Source organism: Pteropus medius, unplaced genomic scaffold (genome assembly GCF_902729225.1).
Source record: "Pteropus medius unplaced genomic scaffold, Ma_sr-lr_union100, whole genome shotgun sequence".
Taxonomy (NCBI): Eukaryota; Metazoa; Chordata; class Mammalia; order Chiroptera; family Pteropodidae; genus Pteropus; species Pteropus medius.
In genome coordinates this window covers 4721771-4739795 of record NW_024343733.1, presented here as the reverse complement: position 1 = coordinate 4739795, position 18025 = coordinate 4721771, and the positions used below count along the sequence as shown (strand labels likewise).

At 44.5% G+C, this 18025-nt stretch overlaps 1 long non-coding RNA gene across 1 annotated transcript in view; it reads right to left on the bottom strand.

Annotated features, from left to right (window-relative positions):
- Positions 1–5296: 5296 nt before the first annotated feature.
- LOC120606771 (uncharacterized) overlaps positions 5297–18025 on the bottom strand; it is a 244315-nt gene continuing 231586 nt past the window's right edge. The window contains exon 3 of the long non-coding RNA XR_005653986.1: positions 5297–5461. This is a non-coding gene — a long non-coding RNA (uncharacterized LOC120606771). The remainder of the gene's footprint in view (positions 5462–18025) is intronic.

The following is an 18025-nucleotide window of genomic DNA, read 5'->3' as shown; positions in this document are numbered from 1 at the left end:
GAACGGCGGCGTAAGATAGGCTCTCATGGGAAGCTGTCGAGATCTCTATGAGGAATCCGCTGGAAATATCCTGGGTTACATCAGGGTGGTCTTCCTTGCATCTTTGGGTCAAGAAGCCCAACCTTGTGCTACATGAAAACAGGCTTGACATACTCATGTTGTTTAGCATTTCCATTCCACATCCCATTGGTGCATCCGACCCTGACATTCTTCACTAGCCCGGTGCATCCGTCCCCCCAGATGTTATACTGGCTGCTGGCTGCTAGGCTCACATCTGCCTCAGGAGAGAATTGCTGTCAAACAGGGGCCAACTCACCCAGAAAGCTCCTCCTCCCCGCAAGGCATCTTTTTAAATCTGGAGTTAAAAAGGACTCACCCTCTCACCCTGAGGTAGCATCAGGCCTGCCCTACAGTCCATACTCCAGAGCTTTCTCTGGGATCAGACTACAGCTAGTTTCCAGCCGAGACCACATCCTTGCTTAGCATTTTCTCCTGCCGTTTCCTGCCTCCTTGCTTCTGAGAGCTCAACACATCGCATGCATGAGAACCCCAGTTTCATATTCTGTTTCTAGGGAACCCGATGTAATATATCAACTTTGTACTTGACTCTTGAACATAGTACTATTATTAACTGACATTTTAGAGCTCCTATTATATTCCAGGCAACATGGGAGGTGCTTTAAGTACCTCATCTTATATGATCTCAAAGGTTCAGTGCCATTACCACCATGTAACAGATGAGAAAACTGAAGTTCTGAGACGTGATTATGTGTGGCGTCCCTAATGAGTTTCCTCTGACCTCTGAGGAGGAGCCCAGGGCGTCTAGAGGGCTGTACTCTTTGTTCTGCAAAACGATCTTTCCTCCATTTTAAATATTCCTCTGAGCTCCCCTTCCTTCTTCCTATTCCCATCTCACTTCTCATGCCCATCCCCCACCCCTCACCCCACCCCACCCCCCCGAAGACCAGTGGTCAATTACGTGGGTTTCACTGCTCAAGATCTCCTAGGGCAGCAAATCCAATTTATTTCCATCTGTTTTAGTTTTCTCTCAGAATGCCTTTTTTAAATTGGCAATAAGCACTTTAGTCCTCCCAAGGATTGTTCACTCAACAACATGTTCCTAATCTTTTTAATAGGTATGTGTGTTGAGGAGAAACAGGATGTCCCACCATCTCATCTTCCAAGTGCTCAAAATAATTGACGAGATCTGCGTCTGTGGTAGAATCACAGAGGCTTCTCTCCCTCAAAGAATCAAGCCTCAGTGCCAGCAGAGTCGAAGGGTGAATATCCTGAAACTCAAAGCCTGTCCTGGAGGGAAGGGAGATAATAGAGTGAGGGTGACTCATACTGGCCATTTCTAAGAAGAGGGGGTGTGGTGGGCAATGCTAGAGGCAGAGGGAAAAAAATAAGGAACAAATCTGTGTTTTGCGTAGGCTGTTCCTTCTGCCTGGAATGTCCTCTCTCTCTTCAACGATTGAACTCTTATTCGTGCTTCAAGACCCAGTTTAAATGTCATTAACTTTAACATTTACATGAGCTTCCCCAGATCCCCAACATAGTCACTGCTTTCTGTGGCAGTACGGAGTACAATCCACTCTCAGGGTATAGAATGACAGGACATCAAGAGCTCATTCCTGTGTGAAATAACTCGGGATCAAATTCTCACTCCATCACTCACTGGCTGGATCTTATGCAAGTCATTCATCTTCTCTAAACCTCAGTTGCCTCGTCTGTGAAATGCTTATGCACACAAACACTTACCATTATGCCCGAACCACAATAAATGCCCAATAAAATGGTAGCAAATTTCTTCATTACTATCGCCATTATCATCCCCTCCTCTGAATTCCCACGAGCACCATTTTCCTATTGTCTATTCCATTAATTTGCCATTTACTCTAGATGGCCTTGTTTTATTAATTAACATTTCATGTATACATATCTCCTTTCCTTCACTGTGCTGTAAGTTCCCTGGGGAAAGGAAATGTATCTTATACTTTTGTATCCTACACAGCTGTGAGAACAGTGCCAAACACGTGATACGTGCTCAAATATTTGCTGAATAAATTCTTAAAGCTTTGGCTACAAGTATAGGTGCTTATTTTGCTTGGCAACAGAACAAACAGCATTTTGTATTTACATTCTTGCTTCCAAGGCTAATTGACGTGGGTCTTATACTCATAAAAACCCCTGTAAACTGTCCCCTAATAATGGCAGAAGCCATCAATTAAACAAACCACTAGATGTATCAACAATCTATTAATTCGCTCTTAGACGAGGGACATTGGTGGATTTTCAGCTGCTTGGCTGCACAGTGGAATTGGATTAAACCGAAATATTAAGTTTGGTTTCTAGCTCTCCATCAGCCATGCTTACTCCATAAAATGGGGATTAGATGATAATGTAGCTAATATAAACATGGAGATAGAGAAAGATATGCAGATAGCTTCTAACCCAGTTCCCAGCATATTGTAAATCTTTATAAATCCATGTGGCTCTAAAAATGTGGTGGGGGGAAGTAGAGTTGGAGAATAGAAACGAGGTCTAAACCCCGGCTCTGCCGTTTCAACCCTTTGATCTCTAGTTTTGTCATAAGCAAAATGGGGATAAAAATATCTTCTTTGCAGGGTTATTACGAGACTTGAATGAGATTCTATGTGTAACTGTCCGTATTGGTAGAGATGATAACGATTGAGAAAAATAGGACAGACGGCCTGCCCTCATGAAGTAATAGTCTGGGGGAAGATACAAATGACCAGTTCGTACAAGGAGGTAGTAGGTGCTATGACAGAGATAGCAGAGAGGACCGAGGGGACACGCAGGGGGCAGGAGACTGGGCAGGGCCTGTGTGGTGGGGTCCCTGAAGACGCGTGTGCTGGCCGTTATGCTCTCGCGCCCAGCTTCACACCCACCCTTCCGTCGTCCGTGTGGTGACGCTGAGCAACGACGTGCCTGCTTTGCCAGATGCCCCCCTGCAGGTTCTGTAAGAGGAGATGGTGCCAGAGGAGACTGCGAAGCTAACGGAGGCTGAGGTCGTTTCCAAACACTGCTGCAACGAAGTGCCACAAACTGGATGGCTTAAACAACGTAAAATTATTTTCTCACAGTTCTGGAGTCCAGAAGTCCAAGATCAAGGTGTCAGCAGGGTTGGTCCCTCCTCCCTAGGGCTGTAAGAGACAACCTGCTCCAGGCCTCTCTCCCAGCTCCTGGTGCTTTGCTGGCCCCACTCTTAGGAGTTCGGCCCGTAGGAGCGTCTGATCTCTGCCTTCACGTGCTCATGAACTCCATGTCTGTATCTGTGTCCAATTTTCCCCTTTTTATAACGCTACTCATATTAGATTAGGGGCCCACCCTCCTCTAGTATGACCTCATCGTAGCTAATTACATGTGCACTCATGACCCTGTTTCCTAATAAGCTCACATTCTGAGGTTCTGGTGGCTGAGGCTTTACCATGTGAATGGGGGGCGGGAATAATTTGACGCACCCCTGGGGCAGAAGAGATGGCTCCTTCCAGTTTGCATCCTGGTCTTGTCAATGGTTCCTCCCAATGGCAGGCAATGCCACTTGGTTCCAGAAACATCAGCTAGTTCCTGTTTTAAGATGTTTTTTTTCTCACACTCCTAGAATCAGCCTCACTGTGTCCCATCAGTCACCAGCATCAGCTTCCCAGGGTCACCCCCTCAGAGGCAGTCTCAGCCTCAAGAGGACAGTTCTCCAAACATCGGTAGTCTAAAGCCCCAACTTCTTCCCTTTGTCCCTCCAGCCCTGTGGGTATCAGCTCCTTTCTGCCTGTGAGGATCAACCTCTGACACAGCCCCTGGCATTCATGCCCTGCGTGACCCCCTCCCCTGCACTGCAGGAGGGACTTACTGGCTTGTTCCTACTAGGAAACAGCAGAGGTAATGGAAAGTCCCTTCCGGGATGAAATGATGAGACTGTGGCCTCCGTCATGAGTGTTCTGTCTTGCTTGCTTGCTCTGATGAATCAGCTGCCATGTTGTAAGCTGCCCTATGGAGAGGCCCATGTGGCAGGAAACTGAGGGAGGCCTGCAGCCAACAGACAGTGACAAACTGAGGGCTTCAGTCCAAAGATGGCGATAAACTGAGGGCTTCAGTACAACAGCCCACTAGAACGAAATCCTGCCAACGACCACTTGAGCGAGTTTAGAGGCAGATCCTTCCCCAGCTGAGCCTTCAGATGAGACCCCAGCCTCAGCTGCCACCTTGATTGCTGCCTCGTGAGAGACCCTGAGGCAGACGATCCAGCTAAGCCGTACCCAGGTTCCTGACCCGTGGAAAACATGAGAATGGTTGTTTTAAGTTACTGAGTGGTGGGGTAATTAGTTACACGGTAATGGATAACCAGTCCACTGCAATGGAGAAGTCATCCTCTGCGACCTCAGTTTTCCCTTTTTTACCTTTTCCATGTTCCAATAAGTACTTAACCAGCCCCCGATTCAACTCTCTCAGTTAAATCAACTGATATGGTTTCTATTTTTCTGAGTAGACACTGACTGACCCAAGATGACATCTAAGCTGTGACCTTAAAGACAAGTGGGAGTTAACTAGGCAAAGAGGATGAGAAGAATGTTTCAGGAAGAGGAAACGACATAATGCAAAGGCCCAGGTGCCATTCACTCCTTCTTTGTGAAGCACCCACCACCTGCCAGGTCTGGTGCTATGAATGAACTTACGAACGAGAAAGTAAGTTCTCACCCTCATAAAGATGGTTCTGGCATGTTCAAAATAAGGCAGCAGTGAGACAAAAGCTAAGACCAGTCTCTCACAGACAGCCCACACTCCAGGCTTCCTCACAAGGAACACATGCATCCTGTTAAGATTAGGGGCACTTGGCCTTGGTGTTCTTAATCTAAGCACAGGATGAGTAACCACCTCCCAGCTTCAGCATCTCATCTATAAAGCAAGATGACAGTCTGTCCCTCCCAGGACTGTAGCATTGATCGAATGACGCTTGGGGGCTTAAAGCAGCTTGGTAGAGAAGACAGAGCTCTGCTGCTGTTAAAACACAGTAGTCCTACTTTAACAATTGAAGCTCTCAACTCAGAATGATCCAAGTCCTTCATCTGCCCAGTGGCCAGCGGCCCTCTGCTGGCCTGGAGCTGGCTGAAGCCAAGGCCTGGGTTAACAGAATTAAACAAAGAGCCTGTTGCTTCTGGCCCTAGCCAGCAGGTTGCTGGTCATTGATAAAAACAAGCTGTAATACAAAGAGCAACCTCCCCACGGCCACAGGCTCCATAAATCATCCGGCAACCCAGGGCTATTGAATTACCTTTGGAAGATGGATGACACCAAGCTGGAAGGCTGCTTGATAAGGTTTCCCTTTGAATAATTCCGCATAGAAAGCTGGGTTTGAGAAATGGAGTCTTTCCACCAGCTCGGCCCCTTCCATGCCGTCTCTGCTTTCGAGATAAACATGTTTCCTTATGGGCTGCCACAGCACCTGTGAATGAAATAAGAAAACTTACTGCTAGGGCCCAGGGAAGTATCTACTTCTGTCCAAGGCACAAAAGGAAGTTTCGTTTTATTATTATTATTATTATTATATTATTATTATTATTATTATTCATTGTTTATAGTACTAACTTATTAATGGCCATCATTTATTAAGCATATGCTATATGCCAGGCGATGTGCAAAGCATTTGCACATTGTTTGAATCCTTAAACAACCATATGAGGCAGGTGCTATTACTCTCTCCATTTGGTTGATGAAAAAACTAAAGCTCCAAGAGGTGATATGACTTTCTCAAGGTCACACAGCTAGTAAATATTGGAGCTAGGACTCAAATCCACGCTCTTAACAGAAATCAGCAAACTTTTTCTGTAAAGGGCCAGACAGTAAATAGTTTAGGCTTTGCATGTCACACAGTCTCTGGCAGAAGCAACTACTCACTTCTGTGCTTATAGTGCAAAAGCAGCTGTAGACCATACATAAATAAACAAGTGTGGCTGTGTTCCTACAAAACTTTACACAAACAGGCAGAGAGCTGGATTTGGTCAGTGGACTACATCATAACGGCCTCTGCTCTTAACAGTTAGAGGGCGCTACCTCTTTACATTGGGACTTGGCACTTTCCTCCACTTATTTGTTTCCACTTGGAAAATGTGCTGGCTCCTCATGGGGTTAGTTTAGTCAATTCATTCATAATGTCTTTATTGTCCACTTGAAGGCTCTAGTTCTAAGGAAAATATAGGGATCATGCTAGATAAAGAAGCAGGACATATAATATACATCAATCATTCATTGTATTAGCGAGGAAAGGACCTGCTATACTGCAGTAACAATAAATCCCCAAATCTAGGTGACTTAGAAAATGGTTTCTCGACCACAGCACTATTGATATTTTAGGCTAGATAATCCATTGTTATCCTGTGCATTGCAGGATGTTCAGCAGCATCTCTGGCCTTTACCTACTAGATGCCAGCAGATCTCCCTGGTCATGACAAACAAAAACGTCTTCAGACATTGCCAAATGTACCCAGGGAAACAAAATTACTTCCAGTTGAGAACCGGTGGATTGGGTCAACGAAGTTTATTTCTCACTCATGAGAATTTGGATATGGGTCATGAACTCTCCTTGACAGTTTCCCTACAGTGGTACAGCAGGGATCCAAGATTCTTGCACCCACAACTCTGCCTTCTCAAAATTCTTTGCCTCCTGCCCTACCTATGGGAGAGACAGACAATGGAGAACCTACCCCATTCTTAATTTTCTCAGACTAGAAGTGACACGTCTTGTTTATGATCACAGGCCATTGGCGATAGCCTAATGGCAAGGGAGGAAGGCTGGGAAATGTAGAAGAGTACATGGAGTATTTGACCTGCTGGCCATTCATTCACTCAACACAATTTAATGTGCACCTGTTCCAGTTAACAGTATAACAGTGTACCGATGCTGGGGATAGCTCAGTGAATAAAACAAATTTTGTTCCTGCCCATATAGACATATAGTGTTTACATTCTTGCTTTAGATTCTCTTTCAGATTGAAAAAAAAAAGAAAAAGAAAAAAAAAACACAGGAAGGTTTGGTAACAGAGATTATTGAAAGGATGGAGTGTGGAATATAGATAAAATTATCTCAGCAATTATGTTGAGTCCAAAACTCGTGAAGCCTCATTAAGAACCTGCATAAATACCTCAGAAGTCTAAACCTGAGTGATCTTTCTATCTTTTGCTCACCTACTACTCACATGTCCTAAAACAGTGAATACAACTGGATCCATTACCACCCAGTAAAAAGTCCTTCTGGCCAAACCACTTCAGAGTTTTAACAGTAAGCTTTCACCGTCATGCTGTGGTCACGAACACCTCCAAGATGTCAGCAGCTCGCAACAACAGACATTCCTTGCCTGCTGATGCACATGTCATCTGAAATTGCTTTCGGCTCTGTCCCATGTCTTCTTTATTCCAGAACCAAAGGAAAGGCAGCCCCATTCACAGTCATGAGTCAGAAGGAAAAGAGCTGGCTCTTAAAGTTTCTGCTCAGGTATGACATTCACACTTGCTGAAATGCCATTGGCCAAAGCAAGTCACATGACAAAGGGTGCCATCAGTAGGACTGGAAGTGTACTCCTCCCTCAGGGAGGGGCACAGAAAGGGGCCTTGTAGGGATGGGTCTATTAACTAGAGAAGGACGTCAGCATCCAGTGGGCAGAGGCCAGAGATGATGCTAAACATGTTACGATGCACAGACAACTGAATTATATAGCCCTGAATTTTAAGCAAATATTTTGAATACTTAATACAATTTACCACAGTGGTTCTCAATTTTGTCCCCCAGGGAAAATTTAGCAATGTGTGGAGGTATGTTGGGCTGTCACTACAGGGGAGATGCTACTGGTGTCTAGTGGGTAGAGGCCAACAAAGCTGCTAAACATCCTACAGTACAGGAAAGTCCCCATGACAAAGAACTATCCCACCCACATGTCAACAGTGAGTGCTGAGGCTGAGGAACCCTAATTGACCACAAGGGACAAATGGGCTCTCGACACATTCATCCATTTACTCATCCATTCATCATTCACCAAAGATTTACTGAATGTCTATCGAGTGCCAGGCACTGTGCTAGGTCCAGGAAAAGCAGAAGCAAACATAAATACGATCTTTGTTCCAATGGAGTTTATAATCTACTTGAAGAGACAGACAGACATCAAATAATCACACAAATGAGTGTTTCATTACAAACGAAGATAAATGAAAGAAGGAGATGGACTTTCTGAGAGTCCATGACAACCTGCTGAAGCAGAGGGAGAAGGTTAGCGAAGTCTTTTCCCAAGGAAGCGACAAGAATTCTGAAGGGTGTGTAGGAGTTAACCAAATAAAGAGAAGAGAGAAGGAAGTTGTAGGCAGAGGAATATGGGGAGATCATGCTGTGTTGGGGGAACTAAAAGGTGAGTTGGATGGACACACAGAAAGCGAGGGATGAGTGGTATATGATGCAGCTTAAGAGGACAACAGGGACCAGATCCTCCGGAGCTTTGTAGGCCGGTGCAGAGTTTGGTGTTTCTCTTACGAGCAATGAAAAGCCACAAGCAAGTTTTATGCAGAGAGTGAATAATCTTTGCATTTCAAACAGATCATATGAGGTACAATGTGGAGAACAGTGTAAAATGGGATAGAGTTGACGCAGGGAGACACATCAGCGGGAGAGACGGCAGGAACTTGGACTAGGATGGGGGTGGGGAGGACAGAGAAAAGTGGTTCTAGTGGAGAGCTAATTAGGGTGTGGGATGTGAAGAAGAGAGAAGTGTTCAGACTGTCTTCCCAATTTCTGGCCTGCGTAACCGGAGGGATGGTTGTGGGGTTCATTAAGATAGGAGACAATGGGGGAAAGCCAAGTTTAGGGGCAGGGAAGCAGGTATATAGTCTATCACAGAACGTGAGTTTGAGAAGTCTTTGAAGCAGTCAGGAGAAAAGATCAAGAAGGAAGCCAGACAGATCTGTCTGCAACTTAGAGGAGACAGCAGGCTAAAGTTATTAATATAAGAGTTATCAGAATATAGATGTTCAACCCTTATACTGCAGCCTTTGGCTTGAACCTTAATACCTGGCCTCCTCATTTGTTGGTCATCTTGACAACGTGACAGTAACCATAACAACTCTATGATGATAGAACTACTTATCTGCTTCCCTCAAAACTCATTCATTCAACAGTCTTGGATATTACCATGTACCAATAACATCCCTGGGGGCTGGTGATACAGTGATACATGAGAACAAACAAGGTTGTGGTCCTTACAGGCATTTAATATTTTACGGTTTCTTCTTTCATGCAAATTACTCAAAACAACTGACCCTTGCTCTTGCATGTCTGGTCTGGAGTAAATCATTGCACACTGAAGGAAATGCCAGTAAAATGACCTCGAAATTGTAATAGGCTAATAGACTTATAGCATCTCAGCCTTATATTGGTAGGATCCATTTAGTTCAATGATATCTAATAGATTTCTTCTCATATGCCAACTTTAATGGATTGGTTGTGGCTTCCTGGAGAGCTCAGCTGAGAATGATTCATCTGGAGAAATCAGAGCGATCGATTAGTGATGTCTGTCAAGGGTTTGATATGGAAGAGTGGAAGACAACATGCCGATGGCTCTGATCTCGACTCCTCCTTTTTATGTACTGCTGAATTATATTTGATAGTACTTTGTTAAGGAATTTCATGTCTATGTTCATGAAAGATATTGGTCTATTATTTTCTGTTTTATAACATCCTCATCAGATTTTCATATCTAATGATACAAGTTGGAAAGAATTCTCTTCTTTATTTTCTAAAAGGGTTTATGTAAACTTGGCATTACTTTATCCTTAAATATTTGACAAAATAGGCCTGTAATTATGGGGGAAGGAAGGCAAGGAGAATTTTTAAATTGTGAATCCAATTTCTTAAATAGATATAAGGCTATTTAGATTTTCTGTCTCTCTTTCTGTTCATTTTAGTTAGATGCTATTCTTCAAGGAAGTTGTACATTTCATCTAAGTTGTCAAATTTAAGCAGTTAACTTAAAGGTAAAGAAACTAAAACTTAGATATGACAATTGACCTGCCTGGGTCACATAGCAAATGACAGGTCAAGTACAAGAACTCAGGTGTTCAGAGGCTCACTCATTTGCTCTCAATCTGCCACATCCAGATTTATCCTAATTCCAAAAGCCACAGGGAAATTGTCTGAGGATCTTTCCAAAACATGACATACGTAAGCATTTTAAGTGCCCACATGCCACAGTATTTAGCATGATCTAGGGACTTAGAGGGAAATAGCTGTCCAGGGTAAAAACCACCTTCATCGGCACCAGTCTGGAGCCTCAGATTTTATCAGTCTTGCCTGCCAACGCCTGAGGCTTTTTGAGAAAATCGATGGACAGCAAGAAAGAGAAAGCTATTCTGTTTATGTTGCCCCTGGGAAGCACCCCAAGCTGCCTTTTCCTTTGGTACACCCAGTTCACGCAAGAAGTGAGGCTGCCCATGCAGATTACGCCCCCACCCCACCCCACCACCCCCCCGACTCTGGGCCTGGCCAGTAAAAGATAAAAGTCCCAAGGGGACTTCTCTGCCTGGCCTGACCTACTTAGATGTGACATGCCTGACAAGAGTAGGAGTGGAGCTAATGGGGGTGGACAAGGACGCAGGCTTGAAGTGGCCCAAGGAAGATGAGCTCACAGGACTTGGCTCAAAATGCTCCTGGGGGAAGTTCTCCCTAGGGGAGAAGCATCTGTTAAATCTGACCACATCAGCACCCTGCTTAAAAGTTTTCAGTGATACCCTGTGCACTCATGAAGGAGTCCAGACTCCTCGCCATGGTCTCCAGGGCTCTGCGTGACCTGGCCACTGCCCTTCTTCCTCTACCCTTCCCCCTAACCACTGTCTTTTTTGAGTGAGACTGACCTACTTTTCATTCCAAGATGGCAACACACTCTCCCTTCCCCCAGGGACTTTTGCATAGGCTGTTCCTTTCGCCTAATATACATTCTCCTCCAATTTGCACTTGGCTTGTCCTACTTGATCTTCAGGCCACAGCTTAAGGATCCCTTACTCCAGGAGCATTTCCCAGCACCACAGCCTGTGGCCTTCTTTGTGCTTCCCACTACACTCGCTCTATAGCTGCACTTGCACATTGCTTGGGGACAATTTGCTTTCTATTTCCCAGTATCCCTCACCAGTCTGTAAGCTACATGGCCTCTCCACTGAGCCCCACAGTCCTATGATCAACTGCCTACTCAACGTCTTCATTTGGATGCCTATAAATATGTCAGACTTAACATGTCCGGTACTGAACCCCCATTTCTCCCTCCCAAACCATTCCTCCACAGTTTTTTTTTTTTCCTCTCAACAAATGGCAACTCCATCCATTTAATTGCAGAGGCAAAACACCTTGGAGTCGCGTCCTGAACTATTCTCTTTTCGTCACGTCCCACATTTTATCCATCAGCAGTTTTCTCTTCAAAATATTTCCAGAGTCGGGCCACTACCCGACACCCTAGTGCTGCTACCCTGATCCAAGCCACCGTCGTCCCACACCCAGGTTATTGCCATGAGCTCCCAGCTGGCCTCCTGATCTCCCCTGGCTTCCCGAAGTTCTATGTCTAACACAGCAGCCATAGGACTCCTTTTAAGACAGAAGTCAGATCATGTCGCTTCTCTGCTCGCAGCCCGCCATCGTGCCCATAACATAAGCCAAACTCCTTGCCGTCTCGACAGGTCTGAGTCCCAGTGTCTTCTGTCCCCTTCTCCCCCCTGATGCTTCTCCCTCATTCCATCCAGCCTCTCTGCTGACCCTGGAACATGCACATTCCTGCCTTACGCTCTCTGTGCCTTCTATTCTCTCTGCCTGGAATTTTCTCCCTCCGGATAGCCACGTCGTTCCTTCTCCCATTTCTTTCGGGCCTCTGTTCAAATCCCACTTGATGAATGAGGACTCCCCTGGCCGCCCTATGTAAAATGGCAAGCCCCCATCCCCTCCTACTCCATCTTCCCTTCCTCTGCTTTATTTTTCTCCATAACACGTATCATCAGCTGACCTCTACGTTCCATCCTTACCTATTTATTATTTGTTCTCCCCGCTGGAATGTCAGCACCATGAGGGCAGAGACTTCTGCTCTTCCTTTGCTATAGCCTCGATGAGTAGAAGTGTCGCCCCATATCGTTGATTGAAAGACTAAGGCTTCTGGCAACATAGTGGATCGACTGATAGAGACGATCCCCATGCCATAAACACATGTTATTAGAAAATAAAAATTTAATACAAAGCCATACTCAAAAATAAGTAAAAGAACATCCCAAGGGGTCAAAAAAAAAAAAACCCGAAATACCACAAGAGTAAGCTCTAGGTGACGGCAGGGTACCCTGGGGGATGTCAGACACAGAACACAGGCCCCGAGGGGCTGAGGGCTGGCATTCTAGTCACTGGGGCAACAGGAGACGTAGCCTGGGGCCTCTTCGAGTTGGGGAGCTGGTGTGAGACTCTTGCATATGGTCAGGCCTCTCGAAGGGAATAGAAAACTTTCCCAGCAGCCCAGGAAAGCTGCAGAGAGCGTGCCACCTACCTGGGCTCCTGGTGGTCTTAGTCTGAGTCCCGCCAAAGCAGATCCTGTAACAAGGATTTGGGTTCCAGTAGTTTATTGAGGACGTGATCTTAGAAAGCATAGAGGCAGTAGGAGAAGTAGGAAGAAAAAAAGGAGGGGGGAAAGCAAGAAAAGGTTGCATAATACAAGGTACTGGGCAAACTGGGGCTTGGTTCTGCTGGGGACCTCTGGGAGACTGTGTACAACACACCTCAGAGGCATCCCATAGAGGATGGCGAATGGGACATTTATCCACCAATTCTCATCCCCTAATGGTTGAGGGCTGCTCTGAGGGGTTAACTGCTCTTGCGCTTTAAGGTTATACCAGAGCTCAAACAGACAAGCTTTCAGGCAGAGAAGAAGAAAGGCAAGCACTTGGGGTAAAAAGCTGTCAGTAGCGCACTCAGAACCGTCCACAGCTAGAGAAAAACTCAGGTGGATCAAAGGGATACAAGATGGACTATCCACTACAGGGGTGGGGATTGTCTCCCGTGAGAAACTGAAACCCCACGTATACATGGACCATGGCGTGGGGTCTGATTTTTATACTCCCCGTGTGACACAGAAATCCTCAGCTAAGAAATTAACATAAATACAAGTCTAGATTATGAAGCTCTAGAGGCCCAGGAGGGGCAAAAGCAAAAGCACTGTGTAAAGATGGAACCCATTACCAAGAAGATCTGTTTGGGCCTCCATCTACCTGCATGGAGTCCATGGACAGTGAGCCAGACCAGTGGAAATGACCGGCAGGGAGCGGACAACCCCGACCTGAAGAGGCATGAAGATGCTCCCTCATGGGCACAGCAGTTAGCATGAACAGAGGACGGTCAGCTCACCAAGGACATGTCAAATAAAAACGTCCCAACAACAAAATACCACTCCACACCTGTTAGAATGACGAATATTCAAAATACTCACACTGCCAAATGCTGGAGAGGATACGGAGCAACAGGAACTCTCATTTGTTGCTGGTGAAAATGCCAAATTCACTTTGCTTTGGAGGACAGTTTGGCAGCGTCTTATAAAACTAAACACGCTCTTACCATATGATTCAGCAATCATGCTCCTCGATATTTACCCAAATGAGCTGAACACTATGTCCACACAAAAACCTGCACACAGATGTTTATAGAAGCTTTGTTCTTAATTGCCGAAATCCGGAAGCAACCAATATGTCCTTTAGTAGGTGAGCGGATAAATAAACTACGCCACATCCGCACACTAGAATATCATTCAGCGCTAAGAAGAAATGAGCTATCAAGCCATGGAAAGGAATGAAGGAAACTTATTGAGTGAAGGAAGCCAATTTGTATTTATTCCATGGATGATATTCTGGAAAACGATTGAGATAGTAAAAATATCAGTGGTTGCCAGGGATGAGAGAGGAGGAAGGAATGAATAGACAGAGCACATAGGATTTTCAGGGCATGGAAACCATTCTGTATGGAAATTATAATGATGGGTACATGTCAGTCATTATACATTGGTCCAAACCCATAGGATGTGCAGCACCAAGAGTGAACCCTCATGTACACTATGGATTTCGGGTCATAATGGCGTGTCAGTGTATGTCCACTGACTGTAATAAATGTCTCCTTTGCTGTGGGGTGTTGAGGCGGGGGAGGCTGCAGATGTGTGGGGCAGAGGTATATAGGAACTCTTTGAACTTTCTGTTCAATTTTCCTATGAACCTAAAACTGCGCTAAAACATAAAATCTATTAAAAAGAAAAAGGAATGTCCTCTTCTTCGCCTCTTTCTCCTTCCTACCTCAACACAGGAAGAGTTAAAAAAAAAAAAAGGAGCAAGAAAGTGTGGAGTGCGGGCCAGCACCATCTCCTAAATCCTGCCAATGCCGGGGAAACAAAAGGGGAAATGCGAATAAAATATAAGATCAAAGTTGAAATGTGGCCTGGCGACCGACCGGGCTGTTTTCACGACTCAAGGAGATTGGAAAGTTATGGGACCTAACTCACTTAATAGGTAGCACGAAGGTGGGAAGTGGGTGAGAGGTGAACAGAGATTATCCTCATAGTAGTTACTGGGGAAAATCAAAGAATTTCATGTCCATTCTTCAATGAAAGGGGACTTCTCAATTAAGCAGGCTTCAGGGGTGATTTCTGAGATCTTTTACAAATCAGATAAATCCACCCTTGTTTCTCCGCCTAATGTTTACCCATCCTGATGCACACACATGCATGCACACACACACACACATACTCACACATGGCTGAGAAAGGCCCTTGTGGCTAGCAACATCCCAACACATGTTCTGGTTTGTTGTCAGAACACAGGGCGTTTTAACAAGAACATTTTCTGCCTCTGCTGAGAAGCAGAGTATCAGTAACATTCACAATGACAAAATCTCCCACTTCTATTTCATTTTGTCTCAGAAATGTAAAAATACTTGGCAGACTTTAATTCATTAGCATGAGCACACATGCTCACCACCCATGAGAGGAATTTCAATTGTGAGATGCTCCAGCCCAAGTCTGATACGGTGTGATAAGATCCCAGGACATCTGTCAAACAGTTCCGTGATCTGTCTCAATCATTCGCATACTGTGTCAAGCAATTGTTCCCCAAGAATTGAGACAACTCCCCTCAAGGCTTTCCATGTCACCAGTGGCCAGTTGGGCTACCGCATTGATTTTTTAGGCTTTACCCAAAGTGGTGACTTCTTCTCTTCGCGTTGACTTGGGTTTCAGCTAAATAGCTTCCAGGGATGCAAGGAAATCTTGGCAAGGCCCCGAGAGCAAAATTTTCTAAACAAGAGTGAGAATTATGACCCCGCCTGCTGTAGCATACCTTTCCTCTTCCCCACAAAGCACGGTTTCTTCATTGAAAACGTGGCCAAATGCTGGGGAAATGCCCTGATCCTTAACGTTTTCTGGGACCAGAGAGACAGAGATCCAAATGGCTAGGGGAAAGGGGGCTCATTCACATGCCACGCTTCTCCCGCGACAGGACTTTGCAAGGGCTGCTCCCTCCGCCTGCAACACGCCCACCCCCATGCTCTCCTCCTCACCTAATTCCAGCACCTCCTTCAGATCTCAGCACAGGTCACTTCCCCAAGTCTGGAGCAGATTTCTTCGTCAGGTGCTCCTCACAGACACAAGTCCCCATGCTTAACATTCTGTTTACTTTATAACAATTCACCTATGTTTTGAGATGATTTGATTATGATCTGCCTCCCCACCTGAACTCTAATTTCCACAAGAGCAAGGACCGTGGTTAATTTCGCTTACCAACATAGCTCCAGAATTTAGCGTATTGCTTAGTACACAGTGGATGCTCAATAAATACTTCAATGAATAAATCAACGAATTCTATTTTACTGAGCAATACAAACTCATTTAATAAACATTTTTTGAATAAATTAACCAATATCCTTAAAACCAGCATAATATTAGTACCTACTTAACAGTACCTATCTAATAAAGTTATTAGAATTACATTGGTAACGCAAATTACGTTCTTCAGTACCTAGCACACAATAAGCACTCAATAAATGTGAGTTAACCTTGTTATTCATAGCGTTATCCCCATAACGGGAAGATATTTTGAATTATTATTTAAACCGGGGTTTCTTCTCTCCATTTTCTGGTAACTCAGCCCTTCTTTCAGCCTTTTTTCCCCCCATTTTTCAGATGTGGAAAAACTGGCTCAAAGAGACCCTAAGATGTACAGCGGGTAAGTGGCTGAGCTTAGATTCCAATCCACATCTCTCAGACCCCAGAACACTGGTGTTTCATCCAGTCCTCAAACCATCTAGCAATGGTCAAATCAGGAGACTAATAGGAACTCAACTTTATTCATCGTGAAAGATCAACTTTTTTACTTGTCCCCTGAAGAGAAAGTATCATTTTACTGAGGAATTGCCACCATTAGAAAAAGTACTTAAAATGATAATAATCTCATGCCCAACTAAGAAATAAAGTCTCCTTTTCTATTGTAACAGAGACAATGGTTTATCGATGCACTATTGGAAACAGTTATCTTTATACTTAGTTTGTGCTGTAGCTCACCAGAAGTTGCTGCCTCAGCCAATTATTACTTAAAGATGGTGATTTTCTTTCCATTTTGTTTGTCCCAAGAAGTATATTTTAAAAGTGAATAGGAGGCACTATTCGAAAAATCAATTATGTATTTCCATTTTAATGTAAACATTTAGTATCCAAAACTCTGGCTCACCATCTCGTTAGCATCTGAATGCAAAGCACCATTGCAGACCTTTATTTTAAAACCTTTCTTTTCCCCAGGCATAGAAAGGAAATAGAGCAAAATTGTCACACCAGCAAGTAGTTGACCAAATGCGACCATCACGACAGGGAGTGAGGGGCAAACTTTCAGAAGAAACGGGAAATTATAAGGTGACATTAAATCCATCTTCTCCAAGGAGCTGCTAAGGTGTTTATTTACATTTTTAGGTAATCTTTCAAGCTCTGTTTTGCAAATATGCCTCTGAAAAATAATAATAAATAAGTAAGGGGATTTTACGATGGTCAATTTAGGCCCTAAGTGGCTAACGTTCCCTTTTCTCTATTTTGAGGCATTACTCCCTCTGAGGTAGGTTACTAGAAAAGGCCCATTGGCTGAAATCCGCAGGGTCAGAAAGGAAAATTCTGTTTGAAGCCCAATGCTTGGGTTTAAATCTTTTCTCCCCTGGTGAGCTGGTGTCCTGTTTCCAAAGCCACAAAAAGCAGCCTGAACTCTTTCTGAGAAATATTCAGCCTTCTGCAGCACACACCCAGCATGCCAGGTGCTTGAGGCAATTTAGGCTGAGTGCAAAGTGCTCCATTTCAGGCTGAAATCACGCCAAAGACTCCTTACAAAAGCGACATTCAGCACCTCCGATTCCACATTCCATTCTGTGCATTGTCTGCCACAATTACCCAGGATTCCAAAAGCACTTGGCCACATTAAATAAAATCAGGAAAGAGAAACAATAGCAAGGAACTGCTTGAGGACACAAAACTGGAATTATGAAGAGAAGCACAGCCAGAGATGTCAGTTGAGCTCCGAAAATAGACATGGCTTAATGAGCAAGAGGGAGATTGGGTTTCTCCAAAAATGCAGATTGAACCAGGTAAGAACTAGATTATCCCACTCCAATGATGCGCTGCACTTAGGTTCAGTACCTTTGGAGGGCTGTTTGCCAGTACTTTCTAGAACTAAAAAAAATCCTCATGCCCTGGGATACTGACATTTCTCTTCCTGGCATCTATCCTAGAGAAAAATGCAGATAGATGTGATGCACACAGGGAAGGAACGATTTTCAAAACTGAGTTGCTTGTAAAAGCCAAGAGTTGGAAAATAATCTAATATCCATCTACGGGGTACAGTGACAAAGTGGAATACTCTGCAGCAGCAAAGGGACTATGCCCTCATCAGGACAGATGATAATATCCACACACACCTATCCAAGAGCTGAGATGTTCCAGAA